Consider the following 20128-nt stretch of genomic DNA (forward strand, 5'->3'; position numbering starts at 1 on the left):
AGTTGCAGTTGCAGAATTCCCGATGTTGAGTAGCCGGTCAAGATGCAACTGCAGACGATTGGCGGCGGCAACAATTAGATAAGATCAACAGGCGGAGGAGTCTCGACCGCAAACGGCGTCAACGCGAAATGGGCGGCACACGGAACCGAACCGCAAAACTAAGTGCCACGCCCATTTAATTGCAGAAAACAACGCGCCACATGGGGCGACAATTTGCTGGCGACATTTAGCATCAAAGGGCAGCCGAGCCAAACGCCCACCGCCCCCCTGTCAATGCATAAAATTATTTCCGCTTCAAAGTACACTGCGCGCAAAAATTGACGCACTACATTCATGGACTAATCAATATTGTGTGAGATAGATGTGTAAGCTACTATTGGTCATCATCAATTTTTGGGATGGTTGATTGATTAAAAATTCATTTAAAAAAATTTAAAAAAATGTTATTTAAATCTTTAACACATTTAAGCATTAACAGTTCAACTTCCTGTCTTAATTACTATTTTTCTTGTTAAACATATAAAAGTTGAAACTTCGAAGTTACTACCTTGAACAAAGAACTCTTTTGCAACCTGAAAGTAGAGATAGCAAATATTTTTTGAGTGTAACATTTCCCTGCCCTGATCTGCTTCTCAGCAAGCAATTCTAATTAAGGCAAAAGACATTTGGATTGACACGAGACAAGCGAAGCGACTGTGTAATCGGAGCAGTCGCTGACCACCGCCCAACCTTCCAGACCTCCCAGCCCATCCCATCCAATCCACACCAGAACAGACCAGAAGTACTGGAGTCCAGAGCCAAGAAGCCTCCCCCTCGCTGTGCAGCAAATTGCATAGAATAAATTTTCATTAAACACTGACTCGAATCGAGTCACAGTCGGCAATGTCGATGTAAAATGTCAGGACATACAAAACGGAGGGCGCGGCCTTAATAATGGGTCAATGGCCAGCCGTCCAGTCGTCCATCCGTCCAGTTGTCCATCGGCAATGAAGATGGAGCTGAAATTCGAGTTATTCCTCAGCTCTGTCCATTTTCATAATTTTTAATTATTTTTAATTTAATTGTCGCGCCTCGCGTGCTCTTCGCCAGCAAGTGACTCAGTTGAACGCTGGTGATTGAAGACTGTACAGTGATGGCTGGCACAAGTGGACGGTGGCAGGGGAGTAGTGAGAACGGCAATAAAAGTCGTCTACATTGGAAGCGATGAGTGCGTTTCGACTGTTTAATAAGATAGCGAATGAAAAGGGGCTACAACGAATTTGAATGTCTCTATTTGATATTAAAATATTCATATAGCACAACTTATTAAGTAATTGTTGTATATTTAATCTGCTAAAAGTAAAGTATTGTATTACTTTTTTACATTATTGTAACTCATTAAATGATCCTTAAAAAACGTATTCGTGTTTCTTCTATAGAAATCCTGGTAATTGGACACACATTTTTATAATTCGATATCAACCATTGTGAATTTAATGATAAGCAAGTGCTATTGATTTAATCAGCTTATAAGCACATATGTACATTTTCAGCTTCCCGTTGAATCAATAAAGACCAGCTAACAAAAGAGAGTATAGATTTGTATTCCTCCAAATTTTGATAGACTACAATTCTTGAGAAAGCACCGGCAGCGTGAATAATGCGTTTGTACATACACAAAGCAAAATGTTGATTTCAATAATTTTCGGTCTTTCCCGAGAATTATACTTTGAATTTTTCATGGTCGCGTTGGAGGAGGAGGAGGAGGAGGTGAGCCAACGAACCAAACGAACGAACGCTGGAAAACATAAACAGAAATTTTAATTACATCAAAATGTGCGGGCGCACTTAGTGACCATTTTATGGGGTCACGCGATCTGCAGACCCCCTTTCCGAGGAACCCCAGTCCCGAAAAACTGAAACCCAAACCCAAAACCCAGACGCTTAAAATTTGGTCTAGCCACTGGCAGGTGGTTCGTCGTCCCAGTTGGACGAGGCAGTTCCGTTTGGAGGTCCAAAGTTATTTACCCCCTGGAAAAATGTTATGTAATTACAAAAGTTTTTGGCTATATTCCGGGCTATCTCCCTCGCAGCTAACCGAAAATAAACGCTCTGGCCGTTGTCAACGTTATGGCCAAAACGTTATCATCTGCAGAACTGACACCAAAAATACCCCAACTATGCGGCGGAAGTGGGCGGTGGGTGGCTCTGGATGTTGGGGGTTTTTGGTCTGGGTGCCAACTTATTGTCGCCGCTCAAGTAATTCACACAGCAGGTGCTCGCAGTTAGCTGCGGTTCCCATCGCCCAGGTCCAACAAAAATAATTATCACTCTTGATTATCTTTCGCAGAAATTAGTGTGCACACAGAGGGATATCCTGCAGGAGCTCCCACAGTGCTCACTCCTTTAGCGCCATCTCGAAATCCTCGTAAAAGTAATTGTTGTGTTTTGTTGTCAAAAACCTTTGGAGCTCTTTAAGTGGGCAACTTTTGCGCAGGTGGCGGTGGGCAACTGTCAGCCAACTATGCTAACTGTTTAATGTTGTTACCTGAGCAAATTGTCGCCGCTTGTTGCAAATTTCTCAACGTTTTATTGGCGATGTGGGAGTGGTGTGGGAGGAGCTGGGGGGAAAGGACTATGACGATGGCTGTGGCTGTGGAAGGACACCAGAAGCACATCGTGATGTTTGGCTTGCAAATTGCTTGATATGATTCCAGCTTGACTGTTTTTGGGTTAACAGTCGAAGTTATTAAAAGCGACAAGTACTTAATTGGTGCTTCTGACTCACATTAAGGGATTTGCGAAGCAGATTTGGGAATGAAGGAAATAGTCCGATTAACCCTCAAATTTTTGGTATAGGAATATATAAAGAAGAATGTTATTTTAGCACTGAAGTAAAATGTGAGGAAGTTTTCAATATTAATTTTATGGATTTTAGGTACATGGTGTACAAATTACAGCTTGCTTAAAAAATGCATCTATTTATACATGTATTTATTTTTAAGATTTATTTAATTATTATCATATTTTTTAACTTAATTTATAAATATAATAATATGTATATATCATAAATATGTAAGTATAAAGCAGCGATTATAGTTGGCAAAAAATCTAGCTAGCTAGAAAATGTAAATTAGTTGAACACACTTTATTTGGAAAATATTATATTAGCTGAACCGCAGAGCAGTAAAAACTTCAACCCTTACTCAAAAGTTATGTTACGCACTATAAGAGACATTTACCAAGTAGATAAAATATATATATATATATATTTCTTGGAAAAGTTTTCAAATTTTAGCTTGTTCGTATCGTTTGCATACAGTGGAGAGTGCCACCAAAGAACACTCGCAAAATGTTGATTGTAGTTGGTTGGGCTTGACTGCCACTTCCGAAAATTCCATAAATGGCCGGGGCCGCAAACTTTTCGATGACATTCTCCCCTCCCAAAGATTTTCCCCTTAGCCGGGTTTTCTTTTCAGCCAAAAACCACTTCTGTCTTGGCCACACTTTTGTGCCAACAGCTCGCAGTGCGCATTTCCGGCGAAAACGTGGGTAAAAACTTTTACTTTTGTTTATTTGTCGCTCGTTTCAGTTGATGTTTTTTCATCATTTGCAGCTCGCTCAAGTGGGATAGTAGTAGATCGCGGTACTGGAACTGGAACTGAAACTGCTCGGCTTTTTGTGCTCGAGCTGCAATCGCTGGCCGCTCTTGTCTGCCGTTAAATGAAAGCTAATTAAGTTTTATTTTTTTTTTTTGGTTCGCCCAGTTCGCTTTCTGAATGCGGCGCTGGCCCGAGTTTTTCCCGGACTTCAGTAAGTGCGGCCGTCCTTCGTCCGTCTTTTGGTCTCTTGGTCTTTTGGTCATTACAAGTTGATTAACTCATAAACATTTACTGACAACCGACGTCGGACATCTGACAAGTGGCAAACTTTGTTAGCGCGGCGGCAGACCCCAAGCGAAAGCAAATGATTTTTGTATTTTAACTCGACTTTGCCTGATTTCTTTATTACTTATTTAATTCTTATAATTCCACTTTGCCTTGCATTTGCATTTTTCGAATAAATTCAGACTTTCGCGGAATTTGTTTTCGCTGATCTGTTTGGCTCTTTTTGCATTTGAAAATTTAATTTCATTCGCTTCGAATTTCATTTCACTCCTTTTCTCGTTCGTTTTGTCATTTTGTGCTTTTCATTAATTTGGCGCTATTTTTTCGCCATCGTGTGAACCCATTTAATGTTTTTATTTTTCTTTTATTTCGCCGTCGGGCCACAAAGTAATGTTGATTGTTTGCCTGGTTGACTTTGATTACGAAATTGTTCAAAATAAATAAAATTACAAGCGGCTGCCCCCACGGAAAAGCCCTCTTCTCTAGTCACTAGCGCCTTTTAATTGAGTTTTTCTCGCTTTTCTCGCCATGGGTCAGGCCAATTTTCTTGAACCTGAGCAGATTTCTCGCCGAGGATAAGGAGACCGGACGACCTACGCAAAAAAAAAGGTAAAGGTCCCCAGTTTTTAGATTTCCTACAGGCTTGTTAGGGCTAATTAAAATGTGACTTGCTGATGGGCGGGTCAATCAAGTCGTTCGGTCGAATTAACAATGATTGCGACCCTTCGTGCAAGTAACTTCCGAATTAACAGATCTATTAAACATATTAGTACATTAAAAGCACGTAGTAATGATTAATTTAAATTTAGGATTCAATTCTATTTATCAAAATTAAATATTAAAGATATATCATGTTGGGTATCAATCTAAGTACAGAAGAGCTTAAAAAGTGTATCTTTAATTTGCAATACATTTAATAACGCTTAACATAAGTTCATGCTGTTAGATGTAGTGTCTGTTGGATATAGTATCTGTTGAATATTGTATTTGTTGGTTATAGTATCTGTTGCATAAAGTATATGCCGAATTATAGTTACAAAATATGTGTACGATCGCTTATTTCAAGCAGTACGCAACTATTATTTTAATCACGACTGTGACCAATAAATTCCCTTGAACCGAATGAACAATTGCGACTGCCCCATTGTTTTCGTGGTCACCAAATCCATGGGGCAGCTTAATTCGGGTTTCCAGATCTTTCACAACACATCGCCTCATGACAAATCCCAGCCAAAGTGCTCCACTCACAGATGCTCGACAATGTCCAGGCATTTTCCCAGGTGTATTAGTCTAAAGCCAATACGTACGACTGCCGTACAATAATCAAGGTAATTAACATGCAAACGAAATTATGAACGAGAGCAAAAGGTAAACACACGCAGCTGGTGGCGGAGGCACAATTCTCAATGGAAATTCATTGTGGAATTTCGGGTTTGTACAAACACGGCTCGCACAGAAACGTGGCCCGAAAATGCCCGTAAAGATGCCCCAAGATCCCTGGGAAAAGCCAGAAACTCCGGAACGTGATGCGACAGTTGTGATGCGGTCTATTGGTGTTGCCATTGTCATTGTCATTGCACAGCCTCTTTTAAAGCGGGGCAATGATTGGCAAACGTACACAGGTACGTAAAGTGGTAAAAGGTAAACTGGTAGAGGTAACATGGTAAAGGTGAAATGGTAGAGGCAATGCCAAAGTCAAAGTCCCGACTCGACCTCTATGCGTGCGTTGTGTTAATTAAGCAAAGTGAGCGAGAGCCACGTAGCCGGGTAGCTAGCTGGGTATCTTGGCATCTGAAAGATGCATTCAAATAAAATGCACAGACACAGACGCAGACACTCACTCGCTCACACCCACATACATCCATGGGCAGGAGGAGATGCCGCGGAGTACGCGGACAAAAGGACGCAGCCGTCGACGGCGATGACAACGGCGATGTCAAAGTCTTTCGGGGGAGTCCGTCTACCTGCCTGCGGGTACAAGGAGATCTTGGGTGCTGAACTGCATTCGATACCCAGTAAAATAGAAAATCAAATATTTATATTCGTTGCAAATGATAACATTCATAAATGTGCGAATTTTAAATTAGTTATCTTGTTAGCTGGTAGACTCAGCCTTTGAACATATATTGTTGATATAAAATCGATGAAATGCAATGATTTATTCAATTATCTAACCTACTTCTAAGCGAGCCCAATATGCCCTGCCGAAATTGCAAGCAGGTGGCATGGAAATGTTGCAAGGAGGCATTGAAGCGTAAGTCGGTGATAATCACGGCAAGCCGACGCCTCAACACGTAACCGTGACGTCAAATGCCACGACACGGTCCAAGTCAAAGCCAAAGGCGATTACACTGAAACAAAATAGATTAAAACAATAATCCTGACATCATTTAAAGACAAAAATCTAGCCAGATCAACACAGGATTATGTTGTATATTCAGCCTTTAAAGATACAATCCATTTCTTTTTGTCATTTGCATGTCACACTGATTTCTCTGAGTGCAGAATTGCAACAGCATCAGCAGGACGCAGTCATTGTCATTGCCCCCCAACCCGTCCCCACCCCCTCCAGCCAGTGAAAATTGCAGGATAATCACAGCAACTTGAGTTCTCAAGTGCATGGCGCGGGGAAAAAAGGCGGAAAGAATGGTTCATGGGCAAGGGGAAAGGTCGTTGGTTTGGGGGAAGTCTGACTTTGTTTATGCGTGGTAAGCCAATTTTGATATGAAGCCCTAGTCCAAAAAATAAACGTAAGGAAAAGCGAGAGAAACGTGGCCATTGTTAAAGTGCATGAAGAGATTTATTGAAGGATGGGATCGGAGGCGGAGGACTCCGGACTCGGGACTCCGTTGTCGCCAGAATAATGGCATTCTCAGCTGCTCGAAATTCACTCCGTCATAGTCTTCGTGTCTGCACGATGAAAGCGAAAATATGAATTAAATTTTAATTGTCTCCTGTTTTGCTCTTTAAAAATACTTCAAGTTAGGTAAAATTTAAATATTACGTTAAAATTTGGATAAGGCAATGTAAATCTAAGCAAGGCAACCGGAAAATTAATTTGCTGAATTCGATTCGAGTTATGTGCGACACTAGCTGCGTACATTGTTTTCCATTAGTAATCAGCAGGGCATCATATCTATTTAAAAGGCATTTCCACAAATCAAATAGAAATTAATTTCGAGCCTATATTTACCAAAGCAGATGGCACGCATCAACTAAATTTACATTTCAGATTTGAAATATACCAATACGAAATATGGAATTAAAGGTATTTCGGCTAAGATAAGGGCTTGTACGAAAGGTTTAGGCCAAATGAATAGAATACCTTTCTGTATGAAAGTAATGCAACAAATATAAAATAAATATATATTCGAGTTATGCTATTCAAAATTTGAATAAATGGAACTCAAGCCAGCTTTTTATTCGTGCCACTTGTGAATGTTGTTAACTGAAAAGAGCGAACTTTCAAGAGCTGCCCTTTCATTTACATTAGCGTAAATGCTTTTTAATGGAAATATCATTACAATTTGGTTCACTTACGTTGACATTTCTGGTATTAGTTTGGCAAGGGCATTTTCTACATTTTTCGCGTTTTTCCATCAGGCAAAATGTATAACTTAGCAGCACCCTCGAACAGTTCAAATTTCGCCTCGCTGACAATTTGATATGCCCTGGTGCAATTTCCGTAAATTGCGCGTAAATCGTTTCAAATTTTCACTTGTCTACATTTGATTCACCATTGAAAGGACCCCCATATACCATTGGTCCTTCGCACAGACACACGTTTCCGTATATCCACATAATTCAGCAAACATTTTTCCATTTCATCGGGAGGTGAGGCGGGGCTATAAACCAAATAAATCAATAAAAAATTATGCGAAGTAATGCATGGGAAAGAAAAAGGTGTGTGGGGGGGGGGGGGGGGGGGGTGAATGGGAAATGGAAAATGGAAAAAGTCGAGGGAAAGCCATGCCATGAGCAAAGCAAACGGAATCCATAGAAAGCCACAGCGGCGAAATGAAAAACAAACTGTGCGCCCAGCATTTCTAGCAGCTTCTTTCCTCTTGCCATGTTTCGTTTTTATATATGTATATGTGTGTATGTATGTGTGCATTTTGTCCTGGCAATCGCAGGACCTCGTGAAGAGCGAAATTTTAAACGGCATCTAAAGCTGCAAATATGAAACTTATGGCAATAATATTGATGTCGTCTTTGACTCGCCCGTTTCTCAATTTCTTGCGCACCCGTAACCCCTGCTAAGCAACCCGCATCAAAAGAGTATGCCTGCCAGCAGAAAAAGGACGAGGACAAGGACGAGGTCCAAAGGACTAAGACGTCTCGGGATTGAGGATTCTGATGGTGAAGGGGTGGGGGAGTGTGGAGGTACGGGGCCAAAACGAATTGCGATAAAGATAAATAAGCAGCGATACACTTGATGATGTCCTTGTTGCTCTTGTCGCGCTCACGGCTTCACTCCCTCCACACTGTTGTTGTTGTCGTCGTCCTTGTTATCCTGGCTGGTGTTTCCCCCCAGCCCCCCGGCAATCGTATTGTATTATTTAAATTTGATTTTATTTCATGAAAATTGAGTTTCGTTGCGGGGTTGTGTTTTTGTGCTCGCCACTGTCTGTTATTGCCGTTGTCCTTTCCACCGCCATTTTCACAAAGCAGGCCCGCCATATCTGCTTATCGCTTCTTACGCTTTTCGTATTTTTCCTTCTTCGCATTCTCCTTCGTCCTTTCTACGCAGCCCCATTTTGCGGCGAAGAAAGTTCGTAAACAAATTATAATATTGAACTTGTCATAGATACGCGCTTTTGATTGTGTCTATCTGTGAATGGGCCAGTGTGTGGGTGGGCGTAAATCGATGGGAGGGTCGTAAGGACACGTGGGGTAGGTCATTATATTTTTTGGCATTGCCTTCGTAGAAACAAGCTGCATGGATGTAAGTATATTTCTATGAATTTGCCACTCATTTACAATTTATCACGAAACAAGATACAATGAAGAAACAAGTTTATTAAAGTAGCAATCTCATTAATTTAAATAGTAATTTTAAAAATAGTCTACCGTTTTTTTTTCAACCACTTCTCTTGTAATTAAAAAACTCTTAGCCGTAGATTGCTAATAAGCTGCTAAAGAAAATTTCCCTTATTTATTTTCCAAAAACTATTCGCCAACAATTTTTCCTTGTACTCCGCCATTTCCCGATTGTTGTTCCCTTGCAGTTTTTCTGGTTCGTTTCGTGGCCATTAAACCAAAACAACGGGCTTCATTTATTTTCAATTAAAAGTCAATCATAACTTCGCTTATCAATAGAACCAGCCGCACTTTTCCCCGAACTTCGAGGGAAAAGCTCGGCGGATGGGGATGGAAAAAAAAAATGAAAACTTTGCCATAACCAAACAATGAAATGCTTGGGCAACAATTATGCTGCAGTTAGTGCCCTGCTCGGTGGCTTTTCCCCTGATTTTCTGTGTAGTATTTGGATTTACACAGTATGTTTGCCTTATGCGTTTTCTGTTTTGTTACCCGAAAAACATGCGAAGCCGCAAACTGCACAACTTGTTTGTAAAATAGGCTGCCTCTCATTGTGCTCGACCCCGACTTCTGTTGATTTTTCCTTTCCCAAAGGATGTGCGGATAGTTAAGCTTCCTCTGCCTGATTTTGTACTGAGTTGTGGTTCTTTTTTTTTGGGTTTACCTTGGACGTGAAGGAGTGAATGGAATGGGTTGGCCGAGATTCGTGCGGTTCCAGAGCATTTCTAATTGAAGCGTTGGCATTCCATAAGCGGATTTCATTTGTTTTTCCAGCTTAGCTAGCGAATTTCTCATTCGTTATTAATTTGATGCTTTTTCCCCCGTTTTTTATCCCTCTTTTTCACATAGTGATACATTTGAAAGGCTTAAAGCTATTTAAGCGAATTTTAATTGTAGGAATCTATGTATTTGTTATGCAAATTTGTTGACGGAACTTTAATGTTTCAACTCTCATGTGCACTATTAAAATGTAGAATTTGTGAAATTCAAAGCACATTTCCGTTTATCTCCGTTTAGCTGCACTCGAAGCCTGTGAAAATATGTTTCTTATTTTCTTGTCCTGCTCAGTCCAGTCGAGCATCAACTGTAACAGCCAATTATCGTAACAAGGAGCATTGCAGACAATCATCAGGCCAGGAATCCTTCAGGTGGAATGCCCTCCCAGGAAGGGCGAGTCTGCAAGCGACATTTACGCATTAGGGTAGTCAACCTACCAAACCCTTCGTCCTGCGAGAAAGTTTTGCGGGGGGTTTTTTGGCTGAAAAGCGTTAAGCTCGCCACTAAGCCAAGTTGACGGGCAAATATTCAGGGTTATGCCCATTTCCTGCTAACTGTTTACTGGTGGCTGCCATTGACATGCATTTAGAAAAGGGAACAGACCCCAAAAGCAGAACAATGGGGTACGTCTGGAAATCGTGATGTCAGACCCAACTTCAAGTTTTCTAGACGCCGCAAATAGAAGGACGTTTCTTTCTCGTACACAAAGTAAACAATTGCACAGGAAGGGCTCGAAATAAAAATGTTTTGATGTGGGTGTATGGTGGATACATACATACATATATATGTATTCATTCCCATTTTTTGCCGAGGCGCAGACAGGACTTAAAAATTGAATTTCATTTGCTTTTCAATTTGCCCCGAGGGCAACTAAGGGGGTTGTGCGCAAAGTGGGGAAAGTGGCGGTGTGATTTAGCTAATATATGGTCGTGCCCCCAAAGCCATGGTTTAGCATCCCCCTCTTCCTCTGTCTATCTCTCTCTCTCTATCTTTTGTCCCTTTTCCGCTTGCTCTAAAAGAAAGTAAATATTTTATTACACACATTTATGACGCACTTTGCTGCAGAGAGAGAGAAAGAGAGAAGAAGGGGCGGGCAGAGCGAAAAACTTTTGGGACGCAAAACTGCCAAGTGGAACTATTAAAGCTGTAAAAAAGTTTTCACACACACAGATACACACACACACACACATGCCGGAGGGACACACACACAAACATGCGGCTAGCGCTGTCAGCATATCTCCCTCCCTGTCTTTCTGTTGTCGTCGTCGTCATTTTGACCGGAAATGCGCAGTTTTTAGTGAAGTGCATGCCATTTTGAATTGCCAACACACAGATACACACACACTCACAGCCGCCTAGATGGACTCCTCACACACACAAGCACACACACTATCACGGATCCTAACCACTGGCGTTTGTCAACACAGCTCGCGCACTTTGGCTAAAACAAAACGAATAGGCAGGCGCTCGCTCTCGCAAAACCCCCCAACTTCGACCTACCCAAAATGCCACCCCACGGACCCTACTCCACGTGCAACTCCCCCTCCCCCCTAGACCCCCTTCGGAACACCCCCGAGTCTCATTGAAATGCTTTTGCAATGCTGCATGCTGCACTCGTTTGGTCAATATGGCGCACTTTTACCCATTTGTTTCGCTTTCCTTTTTTCGGCTGCTTGGCCTTCCCGGGAGATGCAAACGTGAGTGCTGCGAATGGCTCTGCATATCATATCAAAGATGCTGGGGGAGTCCTGCAGCCACTGATGTGGCTATTAATAAACGAATTTCCCAGCGAATATTCGATTTGTGCCAATCGCGATGTTTAACTAGCTTTGAAATGTGAGGTTATGAAAGCTCGTATCTATACAAAGACATTTTTCTATCGTAGAATAAAGAATTTAAGTTGTTCTGAAACAGGTAAATAATAATATAAGTTATATCCAACTTATATTCAATCAATTGTATAAATATGTATTTTTGTAATTATTTGTATTTCAAAACATATCTTTTCAAACTTATATTTATAAAAAGAAACAGAAATTAAGGCAAATCTAAAAGTACCTTTTTAACCAAAGCACTCTTCTGGATAAAGAAAATCCTAATAAGATATGCCCAATATTTTCCCCATTTTCCCCGCGAATTTTCCAGCTCACGATGGCATCGCTGAGTTGTTCGGTGTGGTCAGTGAACCTGCCGCTCCATGTGTGTAAACTGTAAACTGCAACTGGAAAACTATGCGACTGTGTCGCTAAATGTCGCTGTCGCCTCTTGTTAGCCCTCTTCTTGCCGCTTGTTGCCCTTGTTGTTGTTGTTCTTGTTGTTCTTGTTGCTGTTGCCGGCGGCAGTGTTGCAGTAGTTTTCGCAGCCACTGTTGTTGCTTCTGCAATGCTAATATCGACATTTCCGTTTAGGATTCATTTTGCTGGCCATGCTACTGTGCTCCATGCCCCCGTTAGTTGTTTGTTTTTTTTGTAGGTTTTTTGCGCCCATTTTTCACACGCTCCCGCTTTGCCAACGCCCCCGAACCCCTCAACCTTCGCTCCCTTCAACCCTCCGCATCCCTTTATTCCCCATGTGTGTTTATTGCATTTTGACCTAGGGATAATTCTCAGGATTGTTGTCCGATTCACTTTAGAGCTTTTCTTTGCACTTACTCGCTCGTTTCATTTCGTTATTTGGCTTTTCGGAATTGCTAATCTGGTGTGTCGAAGGACTTAAAGGATTTCAGTTTTCACCTGTCAGGCTGCGTATTTAAAACCTGATCCAGCTTGTTCTGCCAAGTAAATAATAAATGATTTAATAATTGCTATGTTGCACCAAAAGGTAATCAATTCTGGGCTTTTCATATTAAAATCCCACATTTGTATTAACAACAAATGCAAGCCAAGAACAACTAAAGACTCATTACTTTTTATAAACAATTCAACATTTTATGAGCGATTTATTCCTCTCAAGTCATTGTTATTATTTTATCCAATTTTGTGGAAGTTCGAGAACCTTGGGTTCCTGTTTGAATGACCTTTAAATCGTGGAAATCTATTAAGTGTGATTCTTTGGCCGACACCCGAAACTTTATCCCATTGCATTTGCATCCCTCATCAGCAAAGTTTTGGCCTACTTTCGAGGCCCACGATTTCCTTGCGAGCAACTCGCGCTCTTGCCAACTTTGCATTTTGCCTGCGCCGTCTTCATATTTTTTTTTTTCTTCTAAATCCCCAAGCCTCTTGGCTTTGGCAAGTTTCGTTGAATCCTTTCATCGGAGTGCTCAGACTGGGAGGTCCATGCCCAAAGTCGCATCCACACCCACGCCCACCCACACAAGCGGCCGCCTTCCTTCCGGCTGGCAACTTGAATTACTTAAAGTTTTTCAGTTGGCAAGCCTTGCTCCGTGTTTACTCGTTTTAACAATCCCTCTTTGTTACTGCCTCACTTTTCACACAGCTTAATTTGGATGCGAAAGTTTTCTTTGTTCAATCTAACGTCATATGCGAATCCTATTCTGGCCTCTCGGCTTTATTTCCTATTTGCTAGCCAAAAAAAAAAAAAAAGAGAAAAACCCAAACAAAAACGAAAAAATAATTCATCTGACTTCGTTTCGCTTTGTATTCGCAACGGACCCTTTGCTTATACATAATCGTATCCGTTTGCGCAAAATTTTCATTAAATGTACACCCTTGTCTGGCCCAAGGGTGACTGGCGGTAAGGAATATTTCTTCCTGGCACACAAAACGGACAGGTTTTTGATTGGCCTTTAAGAAAGCATTTTACTACATTTTCAACTTTGTAAGTAATTCGGGGAAAACTGGTAACTGTTAAGGCTAAAATCCAACCTTTATATTATTTATGCCATGATATTAATAAGTTCTATAGGCCTCGCTGTAGTTAACATTTTGTAGAAACTTTTTAATTACTTCAGACATTTCCCATCTTTTGCTGAGTAGTGTAAATAGTGACCCATTTCCTTTTTTTCTAAAGTTGTATTCACATTTGTGTGCTCAGTCCGTCCGCGTTTGCTTTTGTTGCTTACTCATTTAGGAGGGCGATGGCATGCCCATTAGTTATATTAGTTCTACTCCAAGTGAAACTCATCCTAACCCCTTCTACACCCCTCCCCCCCACTTACACGAGGATGCTCCCACTTTAATCATGCTTTGCCGTCCTGCTCTATTTATTATTTACCATCGAAGGACTTGGAAGGACATTGCATTAACTCACGTCCATAAACATGCATGGTAAAGCATATGGAGGCGTCTGCACCGCATAACCACCCCCCTCCTCCCAAAAGACATATAACCATTTGTAGATACTTCATGTGTACATATGTACACATATACGGTATATGTGGCAAGTTTTAGCTCCAATGCGCTCGAAGATTTCTGATGGCTCCATTGAGTTTATTGCTAGACGCTGTCGTCGATTGCACACTTTCAGTTTTATTCTTGGGGAAAATACCGGAGCGGGGAAGGCAGGCAAGGAGTGAGCCGAAGGCAATGAATTATTTTCATATTTTCCTCGTACTTTACTACCCAATCTCTTGGATACTTCTCACTGCTGCCACTCCATCGCTCTTTGTCATTGTCAATCGTAAAAAGTCCAAGAGCAACAGCAACAGCAACAATGGACTTCGTCTTCGAATAATAAGCGCAAACAAAGATTTCGATATCGAGGCGGGGCAACGTCATCATCCTAGAAGCGTTAGCCGTAATGGTTAGCCAAGTTAGCCCAAGTGAGTGAAAAATGTAACAACAAGTGCAGCAGCTCCCTTTATATTTATACCCTTGATTCGAATATGGGAAACGGGTAAAAGGATATTCGACGAGGAGAACGTATCGGTTACGAGGAAGTTTCAATGCATCGTGTGGCAAAAATAGATTACGCATATGCAAATGTTCATAACACGGAACTGGGGCAGGAAATTAAAAGTAATGGCATGCTTTGCTAACAAACCTTAAAGCTTAATTCTTTCTTTCTATTCTATTGAATAATAATTCGTAAGTTGCTAAGTTCAGATAAAGGGTATATTATAAACGAGTTTATTATACACAGCAGCGATCTTCCTTCATATTTCTATGCTTTTTTTGAATTTGTGTGTGCCCATCTTATATTCATATTTATTGAATTTACGCTCGACAGCCTCAAGGAGCTGCACAAAATGCTTGATGTGGCCAAGAAGAATGAGAAGAACAAGAAGAAGAAGGTGGTGGCGAGGTCAGACGGGGATTCCCTTACTTAGGGGTGGCTCATGTGTGAGTGTGTGTGTGTGTTTGGGTGTTCGTGGGTGTCGGTGTGCATGGCTTAGTGGATATTTATGTGGCTTGCACCGCGCGACTCCCAGGACTCCTCAGCTCTCGCCTTCATTTTTTTCATAAATATTAAAACAGCTAAAAAAGAAGCGCAACGAGAAAAAGCGCCCAACTGAAGTCAAAAGTCGCACGCGAATGGCTCTTCTTCTTGTTCACGGCTTGCGTCTGTGTGGGTGCGAGGGTTGCTTGTGTGTATGTGTAAACGTATGGGTGTGAGCTGCATTGGCATCTTTTAAATGCATTTTGCTCACTTGCACCGGCAATCGAACTTGTTGCATTTCAATGCCCAACTCGAACTGGTTCGAGTTCGAACACAGTGGTTGTTGTCTGGACTAAGGCAACTTATAAAATGCTTATACATGAGTTTCCAAGAGCTTATACCAATTTGTATGGCCTCGCAATTGGTATAAAGTCTGCGAATCAGTTGTATAAGTTCGGTATAAGTTCCACTTGGCGTAGAATATAACAGTTTGAGTCCAGTGAGTTGCATTCAACCAGTTTGGGTTGCTGTTGCAAGCGTCGGTTTTGTTTACATCCCAGAAGTTCGAGGAAAATGCCGGTGAAAGGCAAACGAACTTTTACAATTGAACTCAGCAAACACAGCAAAATAAATAAAAACAAATAAATTCAGAAAACTAATTTTTTGTAATACGAACATACCTTATAATATATTATAACTATTAAAATAATTAAAAAACAATGCATTTATGTGCATTTGAATTATTACTCACGTAGAAGAGTACGGAATTTAAATTAACTTAATTTCTTTCCAATAAATAGATCTAAATCAAATTAATAAGCCTTTTATTAAAAAGGAACAACTAAATCTGAATTACTTTACAATATTTTAAAACCTAAAAAAGCACATAAAATTGTAATTGATTTTTGCAGCTTTCATTGAATGATCGAAACTAAACCTTAATACTAGTTTTTTATCCATTAGATTGGAAAAGGTCTACATGTAAATTCCTTTTAAAAATAAATAACAAATACGTTTTATAAAAATTAAATTAAAGTTTAATACTTTTCTAGTTTTTCAGCCATTTGACCTAAGTAATGTAGGACAAAAAATATTTCTGTTTTCAAAGAAAAATAATTCAATTTATAAAACATAAAGTGCAGCAACTTTACATAGATTAAAATATTTTGTGCTATCCAAAAATAAAAAAAAACTGCTATTGACCTTTGTTAAGCTCTCATAAGCTGGTTGCACTACATTATGAGTTTTTTCATTACATTCGAAATTGCCTGAAGCTATCATAAATTTTAGTCACATATCTCAATATATTTACTAATCTTTTTCATTTGGATTTTATGGCTTTTCATATCTGATTTAAGCACTCAATCCGTGCGCTTTTCCATCTTCATAGAAAAGGACCACAAAGGAGCTGGATTAACCCCGTTTCGATTAGATTTCCTTTGTCTGCGCGATGAAATACGAATTTCGTTTGTTTTCACAAATTAATTACCCACAGCGAGAGCCAAAAATACAGAAATCTTTTTAAGTCGCACTCAGCAACCACCAAAATATTCGGCACAAACACACATACTCAAACTCGCGGGCACATAGACCAAATGAAAATCTGAATAATTCCAAAAGCAAACCGAATATTTTCGGAAGCATGAGGGTGCGCAGAAGTCAATGGTCCGTGGCGGGGATGGGGGTTAGGGTCCGTCGGGGGGGGCGAAGGGGTAAAGGGCCAATAACTTCTCTGTCGACATGAAGTTAAATTCACTGGACGTTAGTTTTGTTGCACTTGAAACTTTAAGCCTGCAACGCGCATGAAATGCACAGTAAGAAATTGTAGGATGTTCAGCACTTTTAATTACATACATATTTATGTGACTTGTTATAAGAACTACTATTAGAAACAACCATAGTTAAAGCTACTTATTCTTCCACTACCTAATACTACTATTAACTATAGTACATATGTATATAATAGGTCTTAGATAAATTGATTAGGCCTCCCCTTTTGTTTCTGTGTGCATCCTACCGCCCTCCCAACCCCCTTTCCAACAATGAGCAAATGAGAAGTGCACTTCCGATGCCCAAAAGGGGAGAGGTACCGCCGAACGGAGTCAGGAGGAAATCATGACCACCCGCAACTTTTTTAGTGAACCCGCAGCGCGGTAATGAAAATATAGCTCCGTGTGTGCGTGTGTGAGGGGGCGATGGAGTAGTGTATTTAACCCACCCAGGCCATGGTTTTCCCACTTTTCCACGTATTTCTTGCGCAGTGAATCGTGCAGCGTTCAACCCGTCAACTCGTTCATCTAAATTTCATTGGCCGCAGGCGGCAAAACTGTAACTGACAACGAGCCAAGACCCGAAATCCAGCTCAAAGTGCCACCACCCGAGCCCCGCACCTGCCACAATTTTGGGGCTAATTGAAATGTCTGTCTATCGGATGGCCCCCTTGTTTCCCCCTCCACCTCCCCCTCCCCCTTTACCCACATAGTCAACCAACTCATCTGTCATCGGGGATCGCTGCAATCGGGGCAAAATAAATGCAGCTCAATCAGCGAAAGTTCCAATCAACTTTGGCAGCCATTAGACCAAAATGGCAGATGCATCGCCTCGCTTTTCCCCTCTTCCAGCCAAATATTCTCCTTATTTCGCTGAATAATTAAGCGAAAAAGTCTGAAGATGAAGCGGCAGAAACAGAGACGGCAAAAAATGGTGAACAATTAAACATGAATTATGTATTAATAATTTCTTCCACTGCAAATGGGGTTGGGAAAACTACCCGAGTGCTTGGCGTGCGGGGGGGGACTCACTGGTTGGTTCAGATTGGGCTGAAGTTCCTCCAGCAACAAAATAAGCGGCAAAAAGCAACTTCTTTTCCAAACAAAACAAAACATTGGAAACGCTTCCCACGCGCCCCAAACAATAGTGAGAGAATTTTTGTTTTGCCTCGTAGTTTTATGTTTTCCAGGCATTGGTAATACTACGGCAGCGCCAACCAGAGGCTTCAATCAAATACTGGCAAAAGAGGGCAAAAATCTTTTGGCCACATGCGATAAGTACAAAAGCAGCGGAAGGCAAAGCGTCCCAATCACTGGTAAAACAGTGGGATCATTTAGGTCGTTTTAGCTGGAAAAATTATGTCTCGATACCTAAGATTTTGTCTTAAGTGTAAGATATACATTGAAAAAAGAAGCACTGATTTCATAAATCAAATATTTAATGAATCGACTACATATATGGATTATAGAAACATTTAGCTCCTTTCTTTCTGAATTTTATCATATCAAATATTACATGTTTTTAAGTAACGAAAGCTATTCTTGTTTTCCTAAATATAAAGAACACTTTATAAACAAATTCGCTAATATTTCAAGTTAATGAATCAGTTTAATTTTCTTACCATATATATATATATAATATGGTCGCGTCGTTTTTAATAAATATCCCTAATAATATTTCGCAAAAAACGAGATTGAAAAACTTAATCAAAAGAGAAGGGAGATTAATAATAATAGCCCAAACGAAAAAAGATAAGCAAAATCGGTCAGCGGAGCTCTTTTATTTATTATCCCATTAATTGAAAGCGTTTTCTGGCGTTCGCCATTTGCATGAATGAAGTTTCCAAGTCCCATTGTGCTGCTTTAAACAAAAAAAAACAAAGAAAAGCCAATTCCCACCCACTCACACGCACGCATACACACACACACGCACAGACTCGTGGGAGAGACACACACACACACACAGGCGCAAGTGCATGTGTGTGACGCCATTTTCATAAGCAGCCAAAGAAACAATTTGCTTTTTTCGTTGGCTTCTATTTATTTTTGTTGCTGTCTGGAGCGGCGTCTAAATAAGTTTTTCCGTTTCTTGTTTGCATATTTTAACCAAAGCACAGCAACTTTAGTATCTATGTATCTGCATCCGCATCTGTGCATTTGTATCTGCATCTGCACTTGCTCCTGTCGCCCAGTCCTTTCATATTTATTCGTTTTCATTGCGTTTTCATTGTGGCTCTGACTTTGGCTTTGGGTCTCATTCGTTTTTAATTAAATGCATAAACCAAAAAGCCCGTTTGCCGTCAAATGTTGGACACAAAAATCATTTTTGCCAACCAGCAAAACACAACAAAGCCGCCCAAAAGGGGCATAGTTTCATTTTTCATGTACCTTTTTATTTTTCCCAGCTCTGGAGACAAATTACTGGGGTAAAATGCTCCTCGGCACTACCATTATGAATTGTTTTTAATTGCATTGAATTTGCTTTCGGTGAAAATGCGGCAAATATCCACAAAAATCGAGGCCATCTGTGGAAAAAAGGCAACACGAAAAACCGAACAAAAAATTAAACAGTTAAGTAGGAAAAATGCAAGAAAAAAGAAAAACGCTCTTGTTGTTGGTGACGTTGATTAAAAACTTTTCGAGACAGTTGACGTTGCAGAAAATTCTCAAAAATGGAGATGAAAAATCCTGTATTTTGGTGTGTGTGTGTGTGTTTGTGTGTGTATGCAGCTGAAGAGGCAACTGTAAAATTAGGTTAGCAAAGGAGTTTTGGGGTCTGTGGTGTGGGTTATGGGCTATATGGCTGACTATGTGGTCACATGTGCAATTTGATTAAAACTTGGGTGCCACTAAAAAAAACTGCTGTCCTCAAGTGACGGAAAAAGTGGAGAAAAAAATGACGAAAATCTAAAAATGAACGTCGTCACGGCTAAGTGGTAGCCATGTTTTACCTGCAATCGTTTTTCCACTCAACTGAATGGTTTTGCGGCTATAAAATCTGCGAAAATTAATTAAAGATTGCGCAAAAATACCTATCGCTAATTTTCTCTCTTTTTAATGAAATTCCCTTTCATTTCTCTGGCCGTTTAAACAGTAGTGGATCATCTACAGATGATAAAACCATATTTTTTCGTCTGAAGTGTCATTTTTTAATAGCATGTGAGCATAATGCTTAAAACATTTATTAAAATAATATGCAAAGTTATTGGTCTTCTTAAAATAAGTGGCACATTATAATACTAATACAGCAAGCACCATGTTATGTAGAGGGATATTACTTAAGGCCAAAGTTGTATGTATTAAGAATTGAAAAAGAAAAGAATTAGAAAAACCGATTATGCATTTTAAAAAAAGCGCCAAATACTATTTGACGGAGTTGGCATGACTAAAGATTGT

Source organism: Drosophila simulans, chromosome 2R (assembly GCF_016746395.2).
Source record: "Drosophila simulans strain w501 chromosome 2R, Prin_Dsim_3.1, whole genome shotgun sequence".
In the NCBI taxonomy this organism is placed as follows: domain Eukaryota; kingdom Metazoa; phylum Arthropoda; class Insecta; order Diptera; family Drosophilidae; genus Drosophila; species Drosophila simulans.